Source organism: Pholcus phalangioides, unplaced genomic scaffold (assembly GCF_987345545.1).
Source record: "Pholcus phalangioides strain wild (caught in Gottingen) unplaced genomic scaffold, Ppha-v1.0 ptg000017l_1, whole genome shotgun sequence".
Taxonomy (NCBI): domain Eukaryota; kingdom Metazoa; phylum Arthropoda; class Arachnida; order Araneae; family Pholcidae; genus Pholcus; species Pholcus phalangioides.
The window spans coordinates 48171296-48182022 of NW_028301610.1; the positions used below are offsets into that span (position 1 = coordinate 48171296).

At 36.6% G+C, this 10727-nt stretch overlaps 1 long non-coding RNA gene across 1 annotated transcript; it reads right to left on the reverse strand.

The window, feature by feature from the left end:
• Positions 1-4434: 4434 nt before the first annotated feature.
• Positions 4435-9212, reverse strand: LOC149074032 (uncharacterized). The gene is made up of 3 exons (XR_016194390.1): positions 8912-9212; positions 6960-7184; positions 4435-4495 (listed from the first exon to the last, which is right to left on the reverse strand). It is a non-coding gene; the product is annotated as an uncharacterized LOC149074032 (long non-coding RNA).
• Positions 9213-10727: the final 1515 nt, after the last annotated feature.

The following is a 10727-nucleotide window of genomic DNA, read 5'->3' on the forward strand; positions in this document are numbered from 1 at the left end:
TTATTTTAATAACTATGCATCCCCTGGTAACATGAATCAAATATCTGAGTACTACACATTATTCGGGTACTTTTTCCAACTGGAGGTATGCCTCTAGGACCAATGTTTGCCAGTAAAGTGTCATATATCCCGTTAACTATGCGCCCTGCATATTAAATATAGTACGGACTATTATGTGAAATATTGTGTTGTGTTTAAGCCAGCTAGCACGTTGTTTCGTTCGAATACGAGAAAGCGGCCACATTATGAACCAAAAAGCCACTTGAAGGTAGCTTGTCATCAAACGAAATATCAGATTTTCACCGTCAAACTGATAATTTTCTTATTTGAAAATCTGATTATATTTTCCGATGGGCTTGAAATCCTGATAATGAATCATTATTACGTTCATACGAACAGTTTTGTCACTGCGTACATGATTTCTCTGGAATGAATGGTTCAAACTAATATTTAAAAAAAATTTTCACACGTATTTTAGTTCATTTTTTTAAAATTCATAGCAGGGTATTATTGTTGAAAACGATGTGAAAGGTTGAACTTTTCGATTGTGATTCATTTGTGTGGCTACTCCCTCATTACTACTCTTTTATCTGCATGAAGAGAATAAAATTAATAAAAAAAACTGTTTGCTACCACTTTTTTGCGATTTTTATCATTACAAGAATGCGTATTTTGGAAGCTACAACTAACATTTCTCAATGAAACCATAATTATTTACAGAAAAAAAAAAACTAATTTGAAAATAATACAAATTTCATAACATTGTGCTGTCTTCAAGCGCAGAGTTTATATTAATTGAAAACAATGCATTCGATTTTTTTTACTGTATTCTATTATGTCATTTTGCTTTTCCGTTATATATATTTTCATAAATTAAAAATTAAATTTAAACATATTTACACTTCAGACAATTTATGAATAACTATCTTTTAATGGGAAAACGGGGGGAGGAAGGAGGGATGGAGTAGAAAATTATTCATGTTCGCAAGGGGGGGCCACAGGAATAAGAAGTGGTTGAAAGGGGGCCATGGACAAAAAAAGGTTGAGAACCGCTGCTCTATCGGTTCTCAACCTTTTTGACTCGCGGAGCCCTTTTTAGTAAAAAAAATTCGGCGGAGCCCCGTAGGTCCATTTCTTAATTATTTATCGAAGTCACTGATTTATTTTTGCTGTTTAAAAATATTTATAATTATTATTTTTTAATTTTACCATTTTTTTTATTTTCCTCAAGAAGCCGCGGAGCCCCAGGAGAGTGCACAAGGAGCACCTGTTGAGAACCGCTGCTATAACCTGTAATTTTTCTTAGGGAGGGTGGAACTGGGGGACTTGAGCGACAGGGAAGAAATGAGAGAGAGTTATTGCCATGGAACAAGAAAGCCAAAGACCATCGAGAGTATTTAAAAGAACTAAAATTTTAAACATTCATAATTAGGACAGTGTTTGGTAAAAAACTTTTTTTTTCATCATAGCAAAATGAGGAAACCATTCACACGAATTTTGGGGGGGGGGGGGGTTCGGCCCCAAGGGCCGGTTACAAGTTTACGCCTGTGACAATGTCCTAGAAAATAGAGCACGAGCATCATACTTAACGATTAAAAAATCAAAGTACTTCCAATGAAGAACGAAAAATTATCATATTAATTGTATTTCAAAACTTCGAGGGAAATTCATTTAAAAAATTTGCAATATAGCTCATTTTTGAATAAGCGTCAAATTACATTGGCGACGAAAAGTCTACATTACATGAAAGTCAAGATTTCTGTTGCGTTTTTCATCCAATCGAACGCTTGCACGTCATTTTTCCCGAATATCTCCCATAACCATACATGGTATGATCGATGGACATTTTCATAAATGTTCGAGAACATTCTCGCGCTTATAAAAAGGCAAGCAGAGGCGTTGCAGTCAGTAGTTCAGTGAACAGCAAGTGTTACTAAAATACAAGAATGGCAGCTTATAGCGTAAGTGAAAAGATAATATTGTTTTTAAGCATTTGTGTAATAATTGATTTGTATTTCTAAATATAATTTATATTTGTAATAATTTAACTGCAACAATTTAAAAATTTTCATGAATTTTTTTAATGTTTTGATATCAGCTGATTAATATGATAAGAATTTCGATTGTCTTCATGGTTTGAACGGGACTTATACTTATTTAGGAATAACTGTCATGTGCAGGGTTTGATAAATCAAAAAATATTTTAGGTGCCAACCATGGCCCCCACATCCTGGAGCAGGGCCTCTAGGCTGGGATCTTTCACGGAACCCTTTTATGATGAATTTATAGCGTGAAAAAGCAAAAAAAATGTGAAAATTGCCCCGGGGCTGGAGCCTTGTCAGCCCACCCCTTGTGGGGGCCATGGTGCCAACCAAATAAATGTTTTAGGAGCCGAGAATTTTCCAGAAATCTTTTTTTCCCAGCTTGTTCAGACCTCGGCAATCCCTTTTCCTGTTGGTAGACACTCTGACATAATTTAAAAAAAAAGTTGTCCTCAGACTACAATTTAGAAACAAAACAAAATTTTAGGTGCCAATGTCAATTTTTTAATCGCCATGGTGGCCTAGAATCAAATATTGCGTTCGGATATAACTCCTATTTGTTAAGGTCTGGACGATGCATAGTTATCTAATATTTTCAATGATATATCTTTGAGTTCATTTAAATGGTGGCAAGATGTAAAAAAATCTGAGAAAAATATATGGTGTCAATTTATTTCATGTAATCGCTTGCCATGATATATATTGAAGGATCGGACACACCCAACTTCTCATCTCGGAGATATATCGAAACGTTCCCGGAGGATGGGTGTATCCGCAAAATTAATTAATGTTAATGTGTTGCCATAACTTACGTGGACGTAATTATAAAAATATACGCCAACTTGGCGATGATCCCGAATCGTGTCTTTTGTTATCGGACTTTGCCTAAGGATCTCCGGCCACTCCGCGAACTGGCTGGACAAAGCCTGAAATCCGGTACATCGGCCACTTCGCGAACTGGCCAATTTCGGGCGCTTTGGCAATAACATACATGCAGCTGTGATGGTTGAGTGGTCATAGTGACAGACTAGTCTCGCAATGTGCCGGGTTCGAACCCCACCGTCACTTCAGTGGTGGTCGGCTGAAGTTGGTTTTCTGTGGTTCCCAACTTCAAAGCGCGAATGCGAGCTGATCTCACCTTTAAAAAGTCTCGTCACAGAGAGCAACAGACCTACAAACAGAGCAAATTGTAATTCAATCATAACACATCACTCTCACTTCTGAAATATAGATGGCAGCACTGAAAAATCAAACACCACTACATACGCACTCAGATTTGTTAGGTACACACACAGTTACACTTCCGGCACAACTCACTAGGTAGTAAATCGCCCATTGATGGTGATAGACCTGAGTTACGTTCGGTTTGAAAGAAAGAAAAGAATAACATATGCATGCGTAGAATTTGCTTCAAAACTGAAACAGAGCAGAGATTCTAGTTCAACTAGAATAATTTCATAGTAACTAAACTTGACAAATAAATATTTAAAAGCAGGCTCGGGCCATAATACTTACTGAAGTGAAGAGAGATGTGATAAAACAACATCTATTTTATAAAAGGGGTCTCATAATCGATTCTTTAGAAATGAATTTGGAAAATAGTTTGGGAAAATTCCGAACGTGATTTTCTGTTTTGGATCATTATTTGATCATTTTTGACACAACACGGTCATTTTCTGCACGAGGGCTAATTAGACCGTGACAAGCCTTTTTTTTTACATGTTAACTGGTGGGGATTTTGCCCCACCAGTGAAGATGAAAAATGGCCACTGGTGGGGCAAAGCCCTTTTCTTGTTTTCCTGAAGCAGCTTCAACTTTAAACCCTACGAATATGAAGGGAGTCAAAGAAAAACTCACATAAAAAGATTTCGTCATTTGCGAGACAGATTTTTTATGACTGATCTTTTTTCCTTCAAGAAGGGAAAGAAAAGTTTTCCAGGGACCGACTTCTCCGGAATAGGTCTTTCGTTCTCATAAAAAGTCAGACAAAGAACAGATGGAGGATGGCAGAGGCGAAGGATATGACCACTGATTTTTTTTTTATGCTGATTAAAGTGAAAATGGTTGTAATATAACACTGGGAGTAGAAAGGATCTAAAGTTACTGGGTATTTACTTATCACATGTCGGGGTTAAAACATTCTATTTTAGAGCAATATAGATAGGTAAACATAGTGTAGTAGCACAAAACCATTAAAATTTGGACATTGGATGGTCTTCAGATCCGAAGAGAGGGGAATTAAGAAAGAAAGAAATACAGTGAGGAGAGAGAACTCTGTTTATACAACATTCGAGAGACCAAATCAAGTCATGGTTTTTATTTAACTTTCGGATTATGCTTAAAAATAATCTGAATATGAAGAAAACAAATAAAGTCATGAGATAATGGTTTTTTAATAAATTTAATCCAATGATGACTTTGCTTCTTTACTTTAATCTCTCTCTTCAGGATTCCTATGATTATTTTACAAATGACAAAAAAATGAAAATTAAAAACAAATTTGTAAGATTTTCTGCAAACAATACTGTTTATAGATGGTTTTTCTCAGCCCGAGATATCAAGGAAACAGTGAACTCGGAAAGAAAAGTCATCACGTCTCTGCCGGAACTCGAACCCAGGCCCTCTTGCATAAGGTAGGCCCGGTATGCAAGAGGGCCTGGATTTGAGTCCCGGCAGAGACGCGATGACTTTTCTTTCCAAGTTCACGTCAGCAAAATATCCGGAAAATAACTGTTTCCTTAATACTGTTTATATATTTACAGATTTATTTTTCATCCATCTCCAAAAGTAACTCAGCATATTTAATTTTATTTAATTATTCAAAAGTTTCACTCTCTCATAGATACAGATGTTTTGGTCAAAATTTTCATTTTACGTTCAAGAGAGGAGGGGGGGGGGCTTTTATTTTTTTCAGTAATTAAGAAAAGATGATTCCACGCAGCCAGCTAACAAGCAAGATACCACAACCAAAGGAAATTCTACTGGATATTTTGTTTATGGCTCACCGCGTTTCCGTAATTCACAAAAACTTACAATAAACAAATCATTTTAGAGCCCACTTTAAAGGGGTCATCAGTTTGCTGGATGTTTATGTATCCGTTTACAATCATACTAAAAATTATGGCTTTTCTGGTGATAATATTCGTAAAAATATTCATTTCAATGATGTCTTTTGCTACCCAGAGAAAAAAAAAATCGAAATCCTAATTGACAGAAATGAAATTTTTACCGAGTTTTGGGGTTCCAGTTGAAATGGAAACGCTGTGTAATTCATGTTGGTGTCTAATAAATTAAATATTTTGACATTAATATATGTATAGGAATGAATTAATGAGTAAAAGAGTCGTATTAACGAGTGTTCCACTGTATTGTGGTTTTATGAGTGTTTTTGTGTATACTGAACCCCACTATGTGAGTATACAATACTTGAAGAGTGATTCCGTTACTATTGAATTTAAAATGCTTGTAAAAATTAGAGAGGTGGAGGAAGGGGAGATTGGCATGGCGTCTGTCTTTGGGTATGTAGTGGTGACAGTATCTCTTTGTGATGAAGCTAGCCAATGGCCACTCTCAAGCGGGGCCATACAGTAATAACAAACCATAAAAAATACCAATCAAAGACCTGGGGTATGATATGTCAATGCCTTTTTTGGAGAAACTGTATTATGTAAGATGAAATTTGAGATGATTATAACCGGGAATTTAATGTTGAGAATATATTATTCGCAAATGCGGACTTGTGTAAAATTACTTTTTGTTCAGATTTTAAATTTAATATCTGTTTTTCATCTCTTGTTGTGTTCTTTTTTGATTGTTTTCTTGTTATCGTTGAAAAAGGATAGAAATCAACATCTACATTTTAACATAGGAAAAAAGGTAGAATTTTTTCTTGTTATTTTCCATTCTAAAGTTTCAGGGTTTTACATGTGGTTCTTTAGTCCCTGCTCAAGCTAGAACAGTGTTGACAAGTTAGTTATTTTCCAACTAGATCAGATCTTTTTCTTGGCCATTTGGATGGAAAAAAAACCTCTTCTAGTTGTTTGTCCTTTGCAAAAAATTTCTTGTATACTAGTAATCTATTATTAAATCGCATGAAAATACAGAAATATTCCATGAAATACGAGATGTATGGCCATCGAAATAATGATTTAAAATTAATTCTGGTTGTTCAAGTCTTGTTTCTAGTTGCTTTCGATGAAGAGATGAATCTCTTTTTTGAAAAAAATTATAATTTTATCACGCTATACAATGTCATCTTGCTTCCTTTTGCACTTGCAATAATTTTCTACTTCGCATATATTTTTTATATTGTTTCGAATCAATGCCAGCATCACACAACTCTTTCTGATCATGCCGCACACTCTTGTTTTTGCCTATTTAGTGCATTTTTTGTGTACCTTCATTTATCTATTTTTGCAAATGTTATATACTCCTGTTCTGCGTGTGCCATACAATTTCACCTTGCATCCTTTTGTACATGCAATAATTTTCTATATCGCATATGTTTTTTATATTGTTTTGAATCAATGCGAACACAATGTGTCATTATTCCCATTGTGCATCATTTTTGATTGCAGCTCGCTCTGTAAACTTCTGATCGATTTCTTGCTATGCTTTTTTTTTTCAAGTTTGTACATTGCCGCCCTCCCTGTTTTGCATATGTTATTCATTAACACAGAGAGAGAGAGTTATAATTAATTCATGAGTTTAATAATAATTTTATTAGTCAATACTTTAATTAATAATTTATTAATTTTATTATTAAAATTAAAATTTTCACCTGCTGTGTCATTTGTACAAACACACTGATCTTACTTCGCTTCAAGTGCCCCACCAGTTTAAATTTCTCATAAAATGGCCAGGACAGCGACCTATAATTTAATGCCGATTCCGAACAGCAGCCTCTTTTTTACTCACCTACAGGTTGGTGCGCTAATCCCTCGGAGTGGAACTCAATGTGGTAGCAATCTTTTTTCTGTGGTTATGTTGGCGTTTCTGTTGTACCCCTATGTCAGGAACATTTTCTGATGAGGACAAACTGAGTATTGAACTCGCGACACCCCTGAGCATCCTTTGGCACTTTAGGTGAGTATCTTATCATCCTGGGCTAAAGTGCCCCTCACGCACTCAGCGTCAGTGAGACTGAAAAAAAAAACCAAGAACAAAAAAACTAGCGTGAGCACAGAAGTGAGTGAATGAAAAAATCAGTGAGAAAGTGAGTATAGCAATGAGTGAATGAGCAGAGAGTGTATCAGTTAGCAAACGAGTGAGCAAGAGATTGAAGGAATGAAAGAGTAAATAAATGACCAGGTGAGCATAAGAGTGGTGATTCAGCAAATGAGCATAGGAGTGAGCATAGGAACAATGAGCAAAAGAGTTTAGAAGTGAAGGAATTAGCAAGCCAGTGAGGAAGTGTGCATAGGAATAAGTGAATGAATGAATCAGTGAACAAGTAACCAAAAGAGTGAGTGAATGAACAAATCAGTGAGCAAGTGAGAAAATGAGTGAATTAATGAGCAAATCATCAGTGTGTATATGAGTGAGTGAACAAGTGAGCAGAGAAGTGAGTGAATGTGCAAGTCAAGGAGAGAGTGAGCGCAAGAGTGAGTGGGTGATTGAGCAAATTAGTTAGCGGATCACTGAGCAAGTGGGCACAGAAACAGTGAGGAAATCAGTGAGCACAAGAGTGAGTGAATGTGCAAGTTAGTGAGCATTGGAGTGAGAAAGTGAGTGCAGGAGTGAAATAATGAGCAAGTGAGTGGCAGAGTGAGAAAACGAGTGAGCATATGGGTGAGCGAGCAAGAAATTGAACAAGATTGAGCAAATAAGTTACCAAGTCAGTGAAAAGTAACACGGGAGTGAGTGAATGAGCAAGTCAAGATGAGTGAGCGAGTAAGAGAACAAATTCTCTCAGGAGAGTGAGCGAATGAAAAAGTGATTAATTCAATAAGCAAGTGAGTGAAAGTGTATAGTGGTCGCTCATTCACTCATTCTGTAACTCATTTAATCCGCCACTCACTCACACACTCATTTTGTTTGTTTCGTTTATTTAAGACCAGACTTTACCCTTTGAGATCACTACGTCTGTAACATATTCAAGCTTTCGCTTGCCACTGATTTTCTCATTTACTTGTTGTTGGTTATTATTATTAAGTTGCTGGTGGAAGCTTTCGAGATGCATGTTTGTATTAATCTCTGATCTTTTCAGATAATGCTCTTTAAAAAATAAAATTCTTTTGTGGCAGCATCATCTTCAAGCATTTCTCAAAAGTTTTTGGACATTTCATTAAATTTACTTTCATCCAACTGATACATTATTGCTTTTAAAGTTTAATGCACATCTGCTTGTATCTCTTTTGAGAGACAAAAGATGTTTTCTCCACACTCAATCCACATGCCAAGCACATGACAAATACTTGGCTCACATGAACCAAATACACTTATCCAGGCATTCTTGTACATCACTGTATCATCACTCATGAATATGTGAGATAACACATTATTTGGTAAAGTGCCTTTACGCAGTTAAAAAAATGCACCAGAGTTTCAGTGTCTACTGTTGACGAGATGCAGAAGGCAACAGGCATGCCTTCTTCATACTCGCAGGGCCGCAACTAGATGGTTTGGTCAACTGGGGCAAGTGTGCATTTTGGCGCTCTCTTGTAATGTTGAAGGAGAGGTTTGAGAATAAAATTTGCACCCCCTCTAGTCCAGTGCCTGGGGCACGAGACCTGCCTGCTCCCCCTAGTTGTGGCCCTGCATACTCGTCAGTCACAAGTAAGGTGACAAGTTCGAACCCATATCCAGATATACCATGGGTAGAGTCTACACACACACACACGATCTCCACCAAAACACTATAAACATACTTTTTTGATTAGTCACAATGACAAGCATGAAGTCTTTTTTTGAAATAATAAGGTGTTCTTCATCTTGTCTTTTGAAAAAAAAAGCACTGAATTCCTTTCTTCACTTTTCATTCTTTCCACCCAAGCAGACACTGGCTTCATCGTTTGCTAAAACAGATGCACTATTTGGCAGCATCAGTCCAAAATTTCTTTTAATGTTGTGGAGATCTTTTTTTCGTTATCAGATGCTTTCGGTCGGTGGGAGATTCCACTGGATGTCTGATGTCTTAATTATTTTTCCCCTACTCCTTGCAAAAAAATTTACCTAAAATATAAAAGTAAAGTAAAATTAAAAGCAACAAAAACAAGTCTCTGCTAAGAATTAGTTGCATTTTATAAGCAATAGACTATAATGGCTTCGTGAGCAAAAAAATAACTAAATTGACAATAAAAACTTCTCATTTTGTTAAGGCAAGAGAATAAAATTACTGAAAAGTCAACAATAAAAAGTAAAAAACTATCCACATTTTTGCTGTTATTTTAACCCTAGTTAAATTTCATTCAAATTAGGATATATCTACTCTATAATAAAAAATCACAAACTCGACAAGTACAATATTGTGGTGAACTGCAAATTGAACTATATTGCTGTGCCTATTGTCTTGCTCATTGAGGTGCATGAAACAGCATTGTTTATTGTTGTGAATCAGGTACATGAACCATTCATACATACTGTGTATATTTATATATACATACCAGTCTCATATACTGTGAATCAGGCACTACTACTACTAAACCAGACATGCACCTCGTCTATATTCCTCTAACGAATTGGTGCATGTTGGAATGTCCGTGTACATGTAGTGAAACCTGGCGTCAAGTTTATTTCTGTGTAATACTTGATATGTGTAGTGCAGCCATCTTCCACGAGTTTTTCTAACTACGAGTGAAGTGTGACGATTGAATGAATCAAGCACTGAATCACAGTACATATTTTGGTGTATCATGTTCTGGTGAACACCGTGTTTGATTGTGCATTGAGGTTTCATTCTGTTGGGAGGTGTATTGCGGATCATAGTGGATTGAGCAGGCACTATTTATTATGGTGCATTAGATAGCGAGGCTTATCATGCAGTGTTCCCTATATTGCATATCTCTGAGTTTTGTGTAGTGAAGTCATTGGGGCGGAGATACGGGGGGGGGGGGGCATTAAAGGTGGAGTCAACTGATCTAATGCATAAATGTATATATGAATTGACATCATGACCGTGCCCCCCAGACTTCCAAGTCTATCTCCACCTATGAGTGAAGTGCATTGTATTTCTTTGTGTATCATAGTGTATTGTGTAATTGCAGTGCATTGCATAGTGAGGTCATAGGCGGAGATAGACTTGGAAGTCTGGGGGGGGGGGACACACGATGTCAATTCATATATGCATATATACATTAGATCAGTCAACTTCACCTTTGACGTTGGGGGGAAATGCCCCCCCCCGTATCTCCACTCATGAGTGAGGTATGTTGCACTTGAATGTTTACTGCTGTATGATATATTATCCTAACTATTCGGCTGATTAATATGATCTCTATATGACTAATGATTCAGGATTATGGTAGTACTCATACATCTGTCCTCCAAATCAGCAGTTTGAAACTGGCAATTGCGTGACTATTTTTTTAACCAATCAAGTGGGAATGACGAATATATGGGTCATACTCTTTTCAATCCTTGAGCGGTGGTGACAAATATATGGGGCATGGAAGACCTGTTCCTTTCCTCCTTGACCTATTGTACTTTGACACCTTAAACACCTCCTAATCCTCACGCCTTCTTAAT